This window comes from Symphalangus syndactylus, chromosome 2 (genome assembly GCF_028878055.3).
Source record: "Symphalangus syndactylus isolate Jambi chromosome 2, NHGRI_mSymSyn1-v2.1_pri, whole genome shotgun sequence".
In the NCBI taxonomy this organism is placed as follows: Eukaryota; Metazoa; Chordata; class Mammalia; order Primates; family Hylobatidae; genus Symphalangus; species Symphalangus syndactylus.
In genome coordinates, this window is record NC_072424.2 from 50,348,199 (window position 1) to 50,364,658 (window position 16,460).

Here is a 16,460-nt window from a genome sequence, read left to right on the forward strand (position 1 = left end):
TCTGAAGAAAAATCTTTTTGTTCAAGCTCAGAGAACTTGTACACACAATAGGAAATATCTGGCTCTATAATCTTGGCACCAAATACAATGCTGTTGTTAAATAAGTGTTATGCTAATTCACTTATTCACTCATTTATTCGTTGAACACGTTTTTTCACGTGTCTATTATTGCAGCATTTCCTCCTCTGAAGAGGCTATAGACTATATATGGTTACAAAGTATAAAAATTACTTCTTTTTTTTTTTTTGCGCCAGCAATTATATAAGGAGCTTTAACACTTTGTCTCCTTATTTCCACATTTATCAGATGGTTGGTGCTTAGAGGGGTTTATGATTTGCCCAAGGTCAAGGTCACACATGTTTGGTGTGTGTGACTTCTAGAAAATTTCTCATTCCCTTTACTTTGGCTACAAAGTTGCCAGCCTTGAGTTAGGGCTCCATCTGCTTTTTAAAATTTACCCTGCACACTACTGTTAGAGAAATACTCATAATCTCACACACCAGGTAGCCTTCTGCGTGATCATGCCTGAACTCTGTCAGGGCCTTTGCAGTTGTCAAGACATCGTGTTATTCATCTCCCAACGCTGCCTTATCATAGCTCCCAATGTTGCCATTCCAAACTTTTTTTTAACCAACCTAAACTTTTATTTACCATAACTGCAGGATCTTGTTATTCTCAATTACTTTAATCTTTCCCCTTCTCAGGGAAGGGGGTTCCTGAGGCTTTTTTATTTGTACAGACCTCCAGCTGCTTGGAGAAATAAAAGTTTAGCTTTACTCTGTTGATTCCTAATCTACCATTCTCCCTCTCTCTTTACCCATTTATTTATCAATTATGCACCCTAATCTGTCTCCCTTCTCCCCTGCAAGCACTGTTTGGTGCATTATCTCGAGCTCTTTAGAACTGCTTTGCACTTATCAGCATCTCTCTTAGAGACTGCAAGATTGCTTTCCAACCAGATATCCCTGGTTTCATTTGAGGCTCTCTAAATATCACCCTCTCTTCTGGAGTCCCCATCGCAGTTATACAGCGATACTTTCAGGGACACCCCTCACCCTGCATGGTCCCTTTTGAAAAACTGATTGCTATGTCTGCACACCACCTAGTTGCTGGGTTGTTCTGGCCTTTTTATCCAGGACATCATGTTTCCTGTGAAATTGGATGTCCTCCTAACACATGGCACTGCAGATGCTATCCACTCCTAGATAGCAAAGTTTTCTTCTAGGTTCTGGCCCCTCGCCTCCTATCCTGGCTTTCTACATGATCATACATTTTCACTTCTTTTCTTTGTAATACTTTTATCCCACTGCAATCCTTTGAGAGACAGTCTTCCTGTGGATGTTGTATTTTCCTAGTTTTTCTCTTCTTTGTCTCTTTTGCAAATCTTTCTCTTCTCATTTCCCAAGATGCCAGTATTCCCTAAATCTTTTTCCGTACACTCTTCTTCTCCAAGCACCTTATTTCTTCATCCATCACTCTACATTGGTAACTGATGATCCCCGTCTTTCCCAAAGCCCAAACAGGCCACATGTCTACTTGTGCTTGTTCTTTACCTAAAACAGAATTAAGTAAGTTCTGCATGGTCACAGTCACACTTGCTTGGAACCATGAACATTTTGATTCTTTCATCTCTTTTGCCAACCAGAAGCCAAAGGAGAGCTAAGAACTGCAGTTCTCCCTTTGAATTTTCTCCTATTCTCCGTTTCTGCACATTCCCGGGACTGACACTCCAGTCCAAGTCCTTGTCATGCTGCACTGCTGCTCCACCACCAGATGCTTACCGTAGAGCAACCACTAACTTTACATGTCACCCTTGAAACAAGTACAAAAACATAACAGATTTATTGTGAATAGGTCTTTTAAATATATTATCACGTGCTTCAGAAATCTATATTAAGATTGCAGTGTGGAAAGGGAATTTGAATCAACAAGAAACAAACAAACAAAAAAGGTATTTGCCTTTAACCTTTTTTGGAGAAAAAAAGTACAATCCTTCATTGATGACAATTGTAAATTATGATAGCTACCCTTCAATTAGAGGAATATTCTGTCTTCTCCAGTACAACGTGATAGTTTGATTATTCTTATTTACTGTTGTCTAGGCTACCTCACTTAGCACCATCTTTAAATGTATTTTTATTATCCACTTCCTGCCCTGAAGCCTGGAATAAAACTCCATACCCACTAGCTCTGGAAAACAGCTCTCAGCAGCATGACCCAACTAGTTTAGGAAATGTAATTTGTAAAGTAGCTCATCAAGTCCAATACTAGATGTAAAAGATCTGGAACTATGTAAGGGAATCTTTCCTGCTAGAGATACTGTGAAACTCTAACTTCCAATTTCAGGGGAATGACTGGGGCCATTCTATTGAGCGAAAGGAATAATGGGCTACTGAAGCATGGCCCACTGAAGCATGGCCCAACCAAATTGGTAGCCTGAACTACTGTAGAGGAGTCCACACGATTGGCACAAATACGATGACTACATAATTTTCTTTCCTATTATGCTTCCTGTCCTACCTTTGGAAAGATTGCAGGACGATCTCAGTGCACAACTAAAGTAGGACCTACGTAACTAGGGTAGCTGCTTCGTTTGGGAAGATCCTAATCCATCTCATTTTGTTTATTCCTTGATGGATCTGAAGTTAAGGGAACTTATTCGGGTTTCTTCTAGAGAAAAATACTTGAATGCAAATTTGAATGTTCGAGCTTGTTAAAACTGTTTCCCCAAAACAAACTGTAATTTCTTCTATATCAAGGACTAGATGAGTAAGAGTAGGTGCTCCTTGGGTTCAGGATCCTATCTTGAAGGTTCTAAGTGAGTTCCCAAACATCATTTGGATTGCCAATCAATTTCTCTGCCTTTTCCATTTGACATACCAAAACAGAACTATAGGATTTTATCATCGGGCATGATAAATTTAAAATTAGTTTAATCTCACTTTGTAATTCTTTAACCTGACTGCTGATCTAGGTCTGAAATCCATTTGAAGTATGTAGTCTTTAAAAGATGGATAAAAAGCACCTTAGAGATTGCAATGGACATACATTTCTAACACTTTTTGACCTTAGCTGCACTGGGAAGTACCACTCTTAGTCGAAGAAAAAAGCCATTTTCCACATGACTGGAGAAAGCTGAACAAATGGAAGAAGTGTTTCCAAAGTGTTCCAATAACACAATATGCAGTGGGCACTCACTCATTCAATATTTGAGTGTCCACTGCATATTGTGTTCTTGGAAGGTTGGGTATAATATTTTCCTTTCATGTAATAGAATTAAGTGAATAATATTAGAAGCTTAAAGTGTATACTGAAAATAAACAGACACTTCATTTTGTTAAAAAGAAACACAACTTTTTGGTTTATATTATTGTTCTTAACCCATTTAGGGAGAGAAAAATAACATCTCCAAAGAAAGTATTATGAAACAGTATTGGTTTCTTTCTTATTTTTTTAAAATACTTTGGAGCAAATTAAACATACTCAGAATGTTTTATTAACTAGAACATTTAGTTTAACTAGTTTAATTACTACTGTTTAGAAATTACTATGATCAGTGGGAACTCCTGTGTTTGGTCTCAGTGTGGGAATGCCCTGAGCAGAACGCCCACTTGCACAGGCAGCTGAACGCCGAGCTCCAAAGTTTCCCAAGGGGTCAAGAGAACTGGCAATCAGCAGTTCTGTACATGGTGATCCTGGAGTTTACCTTGTAAATCCCTTCAAAAGGAGCAATAGCTAAATGCCACTGGAGAAAGGCCAAACTTTGCTTTTATCCTAAGTCAATTCAGAGAGATGGTTTTTGAGGCTCAGTAAACAGTAAATGAATATCCTTCTAGATGAAAATTTCTTGAGGGAATATGCTATGTCTTATTTATGTTAAGCCCTACAGTTCCTACTCTAGGGCCTTACACTTAGCAAGAGGTCAGGTTATTAAACAAACATTGAAGAATTATATCCTAATTTTACAAACCAGAAAGCTGAGAAATGCAGCCAATGACTCAAAACATGGGGAGAAGGATCTAAATTCTCAACTCCATCCAATCCTCCTAGATTCATTCAGATGTGAGAGAAAACAGGTTTAGAGAAATAGAAGGCTTAAACTTGTTTTTCATTCTAGAAAAGGTTATGAGAATTGCTTTCACAAGGTCTATGCTTTGGAAAAATTTTCAACCAGAAAAAAATGCAGGTGGTTTTCTATCTCCTACGTACTCCTATGATACATTTGCATTTTGAGACCATGCTTTAACCTCTCAATAGAACAGAAAAAGTACAGCTCTGTGATGCCAGATTATAGATCTATTCTTGGCTCACTGAGTAAAGAAACTCTTAATGATTATAACAGCCACTGGGGTAAATATTTTTAACTGATATTTAACTATGTTACAAATATATTTGGACTTCTTTATTGTGCATTTTTATATAATAATTCCACATGGCATAAAAACTAATTTCTAATTTATTTCTGAACTATATACTTCCAAAGTATATAGTCAACTTTCAAAGTACTCAACTTCCAAAACAGAAGGTATAAACTTTAAAAATTATTCACTGAATATCTGACTATTCCCAAATTGCAGAAATAATATATAGATATTAGAAAACTTCAGCGATTTTAAGGCTTCACTCCTTATTTTCTAAGAAATTTGAGCATAACTAAAACAGCAAGAAAAATAGGGTTCTCCCCGTATACTTCTAAAATCCACATTTTCTAGAAATCTCTGTTAATTACCATAGAGCAGTATGTAAATTAGGTACCCAGTCTACTTAGGCAGTACACTCTTAGAGCATGTAATTAGAAATTCAATGCATCTCTTAAGAACAGACAGCTTTCAGAGGAAGAGAAAGCAACATTTTGTACAAAGAAATGGGGAGAAACACCATTCCAGAAAGGTACAAGCACGGAGAGAAAGGAAAAAAAAAAAAAAACTAGGAGCAATTTAACTGGAGGAAAAATACAATGAGACCAAGGGGAAAGGGAAAGTAAGAAACATCCAGGGAAAATGTAAATGTGGAAGGGGAGAGAGAAAAGCATGGAAGTTGAATGAAATATATTCACACTAGTGTAAAGAAAATGAGTATTTATTAAAGAGAAGAAAAAAATTAAAAAATCAGTTTGGAGTAAACATGTTCTATATTCAGCCATTATGAGACTTAAACGAAGCAATGATGCTATTTTGTAGTGAATCATAGGCATTCCATGATGACTGTATAAATTTGGAATTTAATGTTTATAGAAAATTACATTAAGAAATTATTATTCAGGGCTAAGCACAGCAGCTCATGCCTATAATCCCAGCACTTTGTGAGGCCAAGGCAGGAGGATTGCTTGAGCCCAGGAGTTCAACACCACCCTGAGCAACATAGTGAGACCCTGTCTCTACAAATAATAAAAAAAAAAATTAGCTGGGCATGGTGGTCTGTGACTGTGGTCTCAGCTACTCAAGAGGCTGAGGTGGGAGAATTGCTTGAGCGTGGTTGATGGAGGCTGCAGTGAGCTGTGATTGTACCACTGCACTCCAGCCTGGGTGACAGAGACTCTGTCTCAAAAAAAAAAAAAAAATGTGGGGGGAACAAATTATTATTCAGATAATCAATATAAGTTGCTACGCAATACAAACTAGGAGAATTTAAGGAAATTCCTGTTTGGAAAAATAGAGTTAAAACATTCAAATAGTTCCACTGGCGGTAACAAGCTAGGTGAATTTTGATTAAAAATAAAGAATGAAGGCCGGGCACAGTGGCTCAAGCCTGTAATCCCAGCACTTTGGGAGGCCGAGGCAGGTGGATCACCTGAGGTCAGGAGTTTGAGACCAGGCTGGTCAACACAACAAAAACCCATCTCTACTAAAAATACAAAAACATTAGCCAGGCGTGGTGGTGGGAGCCTATAATCCCAGCTACTCAGGAGGCTGGGGCAGGAGAATTGCTTGAACCTGCGAGGCAGAGGTTGCAGTGAGCCGAAATCGCACCACTGCACTCCAGCCTGGGCAACAGAGTGACACTCTGTCTCAAAAACAAACAAACAAACAAAAGCAAACAAAACCAAAAGAATGAAAACCTGGGCATAATGCCATATATAGGATACAAAAAAAAAAGAGGGTACTTTGGTTTCTTTACATACACAAACTATTTGTAAAGAATTAGATAAAAACCAAATTAGAATACAATGTAATAATGTAATTAAGGAATAAAATACATAGTCCAAATAATAAAGGCTATGGGAGGTGCATAATGGTAAGAAAATAAGCTAGCACTGTCAGAAAAATATTTAAAGAAAAATTAGAACTTAAGCTGGTTAGAATGTGAAGGCAGAGAAACAAACACGCTTAATACAAAGTTAAAAGTAACTCCTTGATACTAGGTAATAAGGCATTTTAACTATAATTCATTTATTCAACAAACATTTATTGTGCATACACTATATTGCTAAGAGCTATACTAGGCCCCAAAGTAGTTTTTATAATTACTCTACCCAGCTGATATGAGGAGCCCTGGGCTCACACGTACCATCCACAATCAAGATTATAGTGGCCTAAGCTCTTTAGTTTAATTAGTCCCACTTGGCAATTCTTGGTTTTGCTTCAGTTGCTTTTGGGGACTCAGTCAAAAATTCTTTGCCAAGGCTGATGTTGAGAAAACTATTTCTTAGGTTTTCTTCTAGGATTTTTCTAGTTTGAGGTCTTATATTTAAATCTTTAATCCATCTTGAGATAATTTTTGTATATGGTGAAAGGTAGGGGTCCAGTTTCATTCTTCTGCATATGGCTAGCCAGTTATCCCAGCACCATTTATTGAACTGGGGAGCCCTCTCCCCATTACTTGTTTTTGTTGGCCTTGTTGAAGATCAGATCGTAAGTGTGCCACTTTATTTCTGAGTTTTCTATTCTGTTCCATTGGTCTATGTGTCTGTTTTTGTATGAGTACCACACTGTTTTGTTTGGTATAGCTTTATAGTTTGAAGTCAGATAGTGATGCCTCCAGCTTTGTTCTTTTTGCTTAGGATTGCTTTGGCTATTCTGGTTCTTTTTTGGTTCCATATAAATGTTAGAACAGTTTTATCTAATTCTGTGAAGAATGGCTTTGCAGTTTGGCAGGAATAGCATTGAATCTGTAAATTGCTTTGGGCAGTGTGGCCATGTTAACAATATTGATTCTTCCAATCCATGAGCATGGAATGTTTTTCCATTTATTTGTGTCGTCTGTGATTTGTAAACAGACAACTTACAAAATGGGAGAAAACATTCACAATCTATGCATCTGACAAAGCTCTAACATCCAAAGTCTATGAACTTAAATCAACAAGCAAAACACAACCCCATTAAAAAGTGGGCAAAGGACATGAACAGACACTTCTCAAAAGAAGACATACGAGCGGCCCCCAAGCATATGAAAAACGCTCATCATCACTAATCCTCAGAGAAGTTCAAATCAAAACCACAATGAGATACCATCTCATACCATCAGAATAATTATTATTAAAAAGCCAAAAAACAACAGACGCTGGTGAGACTGCAGAGAAAAGGGACCACCTATACACTGTTAGTGGGAATGTAAATTAGTTGAGTCACTGTGGAAAGCTATTTGGAGATTTCTCAAAGAAATTAAAACAGAACTACCATTTCACCCAGCAATCCCATTATTGGGTATATACCCAAAGGAAATAGACCATCATACCAAAAAGACACACACACTCATATGTTCATTGCCATGCTACTCACAATAGCAAAGACACGGAATCAACCTAGGTGCCCATCAATGGTGGATTGGATAAAAAAAAAAAAGTGGTACATATACACCATAGAATTCTATGCAGCCATAAAAAATAATGAAATCATGTCCTTTGCTGCAACACAGATGTAGCTGGAAGCCATAATCCTAAGTGAATTAATGTAAGAAAAGAAAACCAAGTACCCCATGTTCTCACTTAGAAGTGTGAGATAAATACTGAGCACATATAGATGTAAACATGGGAACAATAGACACTTGGGACTACTAGAAGCGGGAGGAAGAGAAGAGCCATGGGTTGAAAAACTACCTATTGGGTACTATGCTCACTACCTGGATGCAATATACCCACGTAACAAACCTGCACAAGTACCCCCGTATCTAAAATGAAAGTTGATTTTTAAAAAAAAAAAAAAAACCTGGCCAGGCGCAGTGGCTCACGCCTGTAATCCCAGCACTTTGGGAGGCTGAGGCGGGCGGATCACGAGGTCAGGAGATCGAGACCATCCTGGCTAACACGATGAAAACCCGTCTCTACTAAAAATACAAAAACAAAATTAGCCAGGGGTGGTCGCGGGCACCTGTAGCCCCTGCTACTTAGGAGGCTGAGGCGGGAGAATGGTGTGAACCCAGGAGGCGGAGCTTGCAGTGAGCCGGGATCGCGCCACTGAACTCCAGCCTGGGCGATACAGCGACACTCCGTCTCAAAAAAAAGAAAGAAAGAAAGAAAAAATCTAAAACTCTAACAGGCAAAGTAAAGGAAATAAAATATAGCAGCTAAGCATGTGTGGCTCTCAGCCAACCTGCCTTGGTTCAAAGCCCTGTTCTGCCATTAACTCAGTAGCTGACTTTGGACAGGTTACTAAACCTCCTTCTACTTTGGTGTTCTGGTTTGCTGAAAGGAAGATGATAACACTAATATTACTTATTAGGGTTATTCTGAGGACTAAAAGAATTAATGTGCATAAAGCATTTAGAACAATGTCCAGCACATAATCATTAAAATGACTATTATTTGTGATAAAAAAAATCTTCTCTATAACTTTATTCTCTTGATTTTCCTTTTAGCCTTGTATTTCCTTGTAGCTAGTGTCCAATCTCCCTTTTATTCTTGCCAAACTAACTGAACATATGGCCTAAATATGCTGTTTCCTCTCCTCACTTCTGATTCATTTCTCAGCTAACAGCAATCTGCCTCTGCCCTCACTGCTTCACTGAAGGTTAACACTGATGAGTTTATAGAATCACTGAAGAATTCCACATTGCCAGATCCAATGGTAATTTCTGATGGGTCTTTATCTTACTAAACCACTCTCTACATTTCAGAGTTGGTTATTTTTATTTTTTTTGAAACTCTCTCAATACCCTTTGTTTCCACAACCCTGACCATCTTTTTGTCTAGTGTTTCCTTATAGCCTCCTGTCTACTCCATTTCATTCCTTGCTTCCTTTGCTTATCAATTAAATGTTGGTATTCTCCAGATTTCCATCCTTGACCTCCTACCCTTTATCTTTATTTGCTTTCCTTGTGATTTTAACTCCTGTCTGTATTTTATGTCTTTTAAATCATCATCCAAGAGCTGCTGTACATTTATAGTTGGAATTCCCACAGGCACCGAAAGCTCAGCATTTCCAAAGCTAAACTCATTTTATCACCCCTGCAATTCGCCAACCTGTTGTTCCACCTCTATTGATTTCAGTTAATAGTACCACTATTTATCCAAGCACCCAATCCAATAATCTGGAAATAACAAATCTGTATCTGTTAATCTTCCACATTCAATCATTCACTAATACATTTCAACTCTATTGTCACACCTTTCCCCCATCCTTCCTACCACTGCCCCAGTCTAAGTCCTAATTATCTCTTGCTTAAGTTGGAACAACAGTTTTAAAATTTAGCCTCTACCTCCAGTTTTGTCTCCCTCAAGCCATCACTCACAGAGCTGATAGAATGACCAATCTAAAATGGAAATCCAATGACATTATTATTTGCCTAAATCCTATCTTCCTCAAAGATTGCCCAACACATACAGGATAAAATCCTAGACCTTTATCATATAAATACAGCCTTCTACCACATTGTCTCTATTTTTCCCTCTAGTTTCAGTGACAGCCACCATGCTAATTGTTAATATGTACATATTAAACATTATGTATACATATACTATACATACAATATATCACCTCGAAGTAATATTTTATTCCTATTATATAAAGAAACTGGTACTGATATTCTATAGATTAAGAAACTGGTACCTGTATAGGAAAAGTAAAGTTAATATTAAATCTAAATCTCTCATATTCTCCAATGGATTTCTTTGAGGTTAGGTCCGCATCGTTCCTTTCTTTGAACCACCAGCATCTAGCACATTACCTGGCATACATAATGGCTGTTAAGCAAATGTTAAACTAAATTGACTGTTCAAAAAGAGAAATGATGGATTATAACATTATAATTAGATTATCCAGCCACTGACTGAAGAAGGAATAGGGATTCTAGAATTACCTCACAGGTACAATAAGCAAGAACAATGGCCTCTATGACTGAGTTTGTAAAAAAGTGTGTATCTCTTCATCATGCAAAAATTTAATTATCTTTCAAATTACGAGATAAGCTCTGTATTATCAAGAGCAAATTTAATGTTCTTTTTATTTCTAAATCACATTTTATTCAAGTGTTTTTTACTTTTAGAGGATCAAAACAAAGGGAAATAGACATATTTACACTAATACAAATTCTCTGCTAAAAGATACAGTATCTATGTGCTCATGTTGCATGTGTATTTGTATGAGTATGAAATACATATGCACAATACACAAATGTATATGATGAAAAACTTCAAGCTATTTTTAAGTTTAGAAATTGATGACTTTAATAACATTTAGGAAGCTCATTCTTCAGACACACTGATTGCAAAGGATTAAAAGATCACCTGAAACTCTGAGACCATCAAATAATTTCTTTAATTATGAAAAAAAGTGCCGATGTGTGGCCAATCTTTCTCCCAGGTTGCAACCAAATAAAACCTCAAATAACGCACTCATAAATGGCTGAAGAAAAAGGAAATTAAAATGAAAACACATACATATTAAACATAACTATGAGCTGTGACTGTTCAACAATTGGGCTTCAAGTAGTTTCACACCACTGGGCTAGGATAAAACATGCTCTGCTGGCATTTTCATCTGCCAAAATAGCCATTTGCAATTAAAAATTAAAACTGGCACTACTTCTTTGCAAGCAATTTTCAGAAGGCTGCTGGCTATCTTTCTTGTTTACAGTGTTTTTTTATATCAGTCCTTCATTTCATTTTGAAATACCCTTTTCATTTTTTTCCTTTTAGGCTATCATATTCCCAGTACTAATAACACTTTTCAACATTTCTAATTGTAATATGGTCTTCAAGTACAATAGCATTGTTTAGATTTCTAAAGACTGATTAGAAGAGTATGAAACATTTTATATATCAGCACAGTATAAAGCAGTATAACTTCTACAAGGCCTCTGTAGACTTAAATCGGCGATTTTTTAAAGGAATGCAGGGGCAAAAATACGTAAACATCAGTCTCTACAGATATAAACTTAATTCAGAATAGAATATATATGTAAGTAGTAAAGTAATTCATTAGGTCTAATTGAGTCTGACACATAGAATGGCCAACAGAGTAAAATTCCATCTGCCACAAGGGAACTAATAGTGTATTTTGATGATCTGGGGTGTCAGTAAATGAATCAGCATGTATGCATGGAGCATCTTTTATGTGACAGGCAGTGTTCTGGGTGCTGGTGATATAATAATGAATAAGACAGAAACCACTGCCTTTAAAGAATTGGGGGACAGGGGAGAGACAAGCAATAAACAGATCCTCCTCTAAGCAGAGGAGGAGTGATGTGTTCTGTTAAGTCTTCAGAAAGATCACTTTGGGCCAGGTGTGGTGGCTTATGCCTGTAATCCCAGCACTTTGGGAAGCTGAGGTGGGCAGATCACTTGAGATCAGGAGAATGAGACCAGCCTGGCCAACATAGCGAAACCCCGTCTCTACTAAAAATACAAAAACAATTATAGCGAAACCCCGTCTCTACTAAAAATACAAAAACAATTAGCCAGGTATGGTGGCGCACGTCTGTAATCTCAGCTACTCAGGAGGCTGAGGCAGCAAAATCGCTTGAACTTGGGAAGCTGAGGTTGCAGTGAGCTGAGATCGCACCACTGCACTCCAGCCTGGGCAACGGAGTGAGGCTCCATCTCAAACAAACAAAAAGAAAGAAAGAAAGATAACTTTGGCTACTATGTAGCACAGAGACCTTGGGGATTTAGGAATTAAGTTAAAGCAACTAGTTAAGAGGCAACCCTCACGCTCAGAGAAGAGGAAAGGAAATGATAAAAAGATCAGATTGCTCATTCCAAATACTCCTTCTCTTTTATGATAGTATTTTAGACTCTCTACAGTATCCTCCACCACCTCGGATCACAGACATGATTGTGCCCATATCACAGATGAAGATTTGGAGACCCAGAAGTGTGGAATGACTTGCAGAATTAATTAGTGGCAAAGCCACAAGCAAAGCACTAATCTCCTATTTCTAGTCCCATATCTTTTTTCTTTTAAATGAATCACCAGTATCTTACTTCTAAGAAAACTGAAAACACTTGGTAGTTCTTTCAGCTTCGGCTCACCCTGAAGCTCCGCTGTGGAAGGCTTATAAGGAAAATTATTTACTTACTCAATTAAGCAAGCATTTATAGAGAGACTACTAGAAGCAAGGCACCTTGTTAGGCACTTAATATTCAGAAATAAGTAGAAATTTCACTGTATGGAAGCTCGCTTTCATGTGGGAGAGACAGACCAAGTAGCCCACGACGACAGTACAATGGGGGAAGCACCACTATAAAGACATTGGTAGAGGGCCATGGAACCTGAAACAAGGGGCACCTAACTCATCCTGGCAGAGGGAAGGGAACTGTTTGGAAATATGCCCAAGAGGAAGTAATCTTTGAACTGTACTTTGAAGAAACATTAGGAGTTTAATAGCAAGGGTGCAAGATGTGGGGAGAATCCAAGAAAACAGCATGAGCAAACACATGGTGGTGAGACACAGGGTGGCGCAGTGCAGTGAGGGTGGGGCTTAGAGTGCATATTAGAGGGGAGTAGCTATATAGGAGTCTATGCCCTGAGGGTCTTGTGTGAACTCTTCCAAGGAATCTGGAGTCTAACCTACACTACTGTGTCCATTTTCCCAAGTCTTAACCACTCCTCAGTCCACTTGAATCATATTTACGACCCTTAGCACTCCACTGAAGCTGCAGCAGCAAAGGCCACCAGTGGCCTCCTTCATAAGAAATCCAATGAAATCTTACCTAACTTTTCTAGTCCTTTCTGCAGCATTGGAAACTGCTGGCCATAACCTTTTTTCCATATGCATCTTCCTTTGCTTTCATGAAAATAAGATCTCCTGGATTTTCCCTTGGCCTTTGGGTTGCTGTAAAGCTTTTCCCAGGTTCTTCCATTGGCTCTTATTTTTCATCCACTGCTTGGTGTTGGTGTTCCCCAGTCTCTGGCCTCCACCATGCCCTCACTCACTATTCTTTGGGCTATCTCATTTTTTCTACTCATTGCTTTAATTACCACAAAACTGACAGAGGCTTTCAAAGCTAAATATCTGGTTAGATACTTAGATTAAACTCCAGATTCGTAAATGATTCCATTCATTTAAAAATATTTTATTGAGTGTTATCTATGTGCCAGAAACAGTTCTGGTTGCTGATCTAACATGGTTGGAAATAGACTGTGCCTTGTTCACTGCTATGTTCCCACCACTTAAAATCTCCACCTGGATGACTCAAAAACATGTAAAGCCCATCATGTTCAAATCCGAACCCATTATATTCACCAGAATATGTGCCCTTCACTCTTTGTCCCATATATTAGTGAATGGCACTTCCATTCCTCAAATCAACCAAGTCGGAATCATCTTCCTCATACCACATGTCAGACTGGTGAAAACAATCTGAAAATTTTATCCCCTTAACATTTCTTTGCTTAAACTCCTCCTTCTCATCTCCACAGTTACTGCCTTAGTTCCTTAGGCAATCATCTCTCACCTTTCCAGTATGATCCACAGCATATAGTCGATAGTCAACAGACACTCACAGAATAAGTTTATGAATAAATGAATGCAACAATGAATGGAAAACTTGCACAATCGGTGTCATCTCCTTATAGGCCATATTGACTCCATTTTGCACTCCAATTTATTTGCTGAACTAATGAAAGGCAGATCTTTCCAAAATTTGTATCTGATTATGTCATTCCCCTGATTATCACCATTCAATGACCACTACTGCCTACAGGATAAATACCAGATTCTATGGTCAGCATCTGAAGCTATCCAAGAGATTGGTGACTTGCCTTTTGCTCTACCACCGTTTCTTGTGGCTTTCCTCACCCTGAAAATACTTAACAGTACCTAGAATTACTGTGCTGATTCACAACTCCATATCTTTACTCAAGCTGTTTTCTCTGTCAAGATTGTTCATTCCCTCCTGCTGTGCTCACCTGAAAATTAACTACTCATTTGTGGAAACTCAGCTTACACCTCACTTCCCCTTTGAAGCCTGTGCTGACATTTCTGCCCAGGCTTCACTTCTTTTTCTTTTCTCATGTCACTTTGTAACCTCTCTCTCTAAGCACACCAATAACACTGTTTCACACTTGTTCACAGGCTTGTAGTAGTCCCTTGCTGGCGTCTTTTCCTTCCTCCAGAGTGGAGGCATTTGCCTTGTTAATTTGGGAATTAGCACATATTACACACTCCAATAATTGTAGATGGATAAATAGATGAAGGAGTAGATGATGAGAGTCATGGAAATATTTTAGGCGAGGGATGATATGATAAGATTTGCATTTTACGAACAATACTATGATGTTAGAGCAGAGAGAAGGCTGAGAACAGAAACCAGATGATCAGGCAGGAGAATATTACAAATCATCTAATGGAGAGGTAAGAAACAGAATGGAACAGAAGTAGTAAAGAAGAAAAGGGAATGTATTTGAAAAATACCTGTAAAGTAAACAAACAGTATTTAATGACCTTTTGTCTGACCAGAGGGAGTAAGTATGAGAAAAAGGATGACTTCAGAGCTCCTAGCTTGGGTGACTTCTTCTTGTCTCCTTGTTTAATATCTATAAGTTCACATCCATAGTATTAAGTCAGGCAAAGATACATTAGGCAAAGTGATCAATTACATGTATCTGCAACACCGTTTCCCATGTAACTTCTCAGAACCACATTTGCTGCATCACTGCAAATTTGTATACGAAGCCCCATCCTGTGTTCCTCTACTACCCTCCTTATTCTTCAAAATTTTCCTTAAACAAGGAGGAATTAAAAAGGGACAAACAACATTCAAGGAAATGTGTCACCTCATGTTTGAATAGCACACTAGTAAAATGAAGAAAAGTTGAAGATAGGAAATATGGCTGTCAGGTAAATCCTAAAGAATAGTAAGGGCAAGGATCTCCTAATCTCCACTAATTTATAAAGTTTAAGGGAAAATATTTGAAGTAGGTCATCCCTTGCTCTGTCCAGCCATCCTATCAATAGGCTAGGATATGTACTCTTGAAAAGACATTTTATAACCCTACAATACCATTATAATAATTATTTTTGCATAAATAATAGAAATTTATATTTACCTCAAGCATAACTTTAAACATGCTTTTCTTGTTTCTTGGCAGTGAAAACACTGGTCGACCAAGTAAATTCACCCCTGAAGTACCTCATTAATCACAGTGCACTTGTTCTTGGCAAGAATCTTAATATGCTACAAATACTGCTATTAAAATAAGATTTGGGGATTCCCAGGCTGGCAGGGAATTAGTTAGTTACACCTCTCTCGAAATTATTTTATTGGGGTCTAGTTAAACTTACAGCATAAAGCAACTTCGATAAATGAACGTAATGTGTAAAGTCTGGCTATTCTAAAGCTCATTTAAAATCACAAGCAGCAACTGCCAAAGATGGCCTCTTTCCTGCGGGTCTGCTTAGTTGTGCACAATCCTCCCAGAAGATGATACTATCCATTCCCTCTTTGTGCTAATGTGGATATAGCACCCCTATCTAATTGCTGAGGCATTGCAGTTTCAGACTCTAAAATGTATAATGTAAAACTTCACATTTGCTACATCTATTAAGTACACAATTTATTTCCTGTCTACTACTAAAGATACTGCTAGACTGATAAAGCTTGGTAGATAGAGAAGTATCCAAACTTGAACCTTTGGAAAAATCATTTATCAATGTTTTAAAATTCTGTAAGCCCATACAAACCTGTTAACACCAACACATGGAAAAGAAAATGTTGCGTTGCAAGTTCTCATTCATGTTCAAGAACAAGTTAGGAGATGCAAAGTATGTGCACCAACCAAGGCTTTCTTTAACTCTCTCTGAATATACAATGCATAATATAAAAAAAGAAAGGCTAGAAATGTTTTGAGCATACTGTTGTAAAGAAAAAATCATAACCTATACAGTATATATATTTGCTACCAAATTGAGCATCATAATTGCTAAATTATTTTAGTATATTCTGACAGGTCAAAATAATTTACCAGGCTTATTAAGTAATATGTTTAATTATATATCAGGTCAGAGGAGATTAACATGAAAAGTGTCAGTTGCATTTCTCTATCATTATCCTAACCACATTTAAATAAATGTGAATTTTACAT

At 37.7% G+C, this 16,460-nt stretch overlaps 1 protein-coding gene across 9 annotated transcripts in view; it reads right to left on the reverse strand.

Annotated features, from left to right (window-relative positions):
- The window catches only part of KCNQ5 (potassium voltage-gated channel subfamily Q member 5), a 616,433-nt gene that overhangs the window by 594,254 nt on the left and 5,719 nt on the right, over positions 1 to 16,460 (reverse strand). The window lies entirely within an intron of this gene.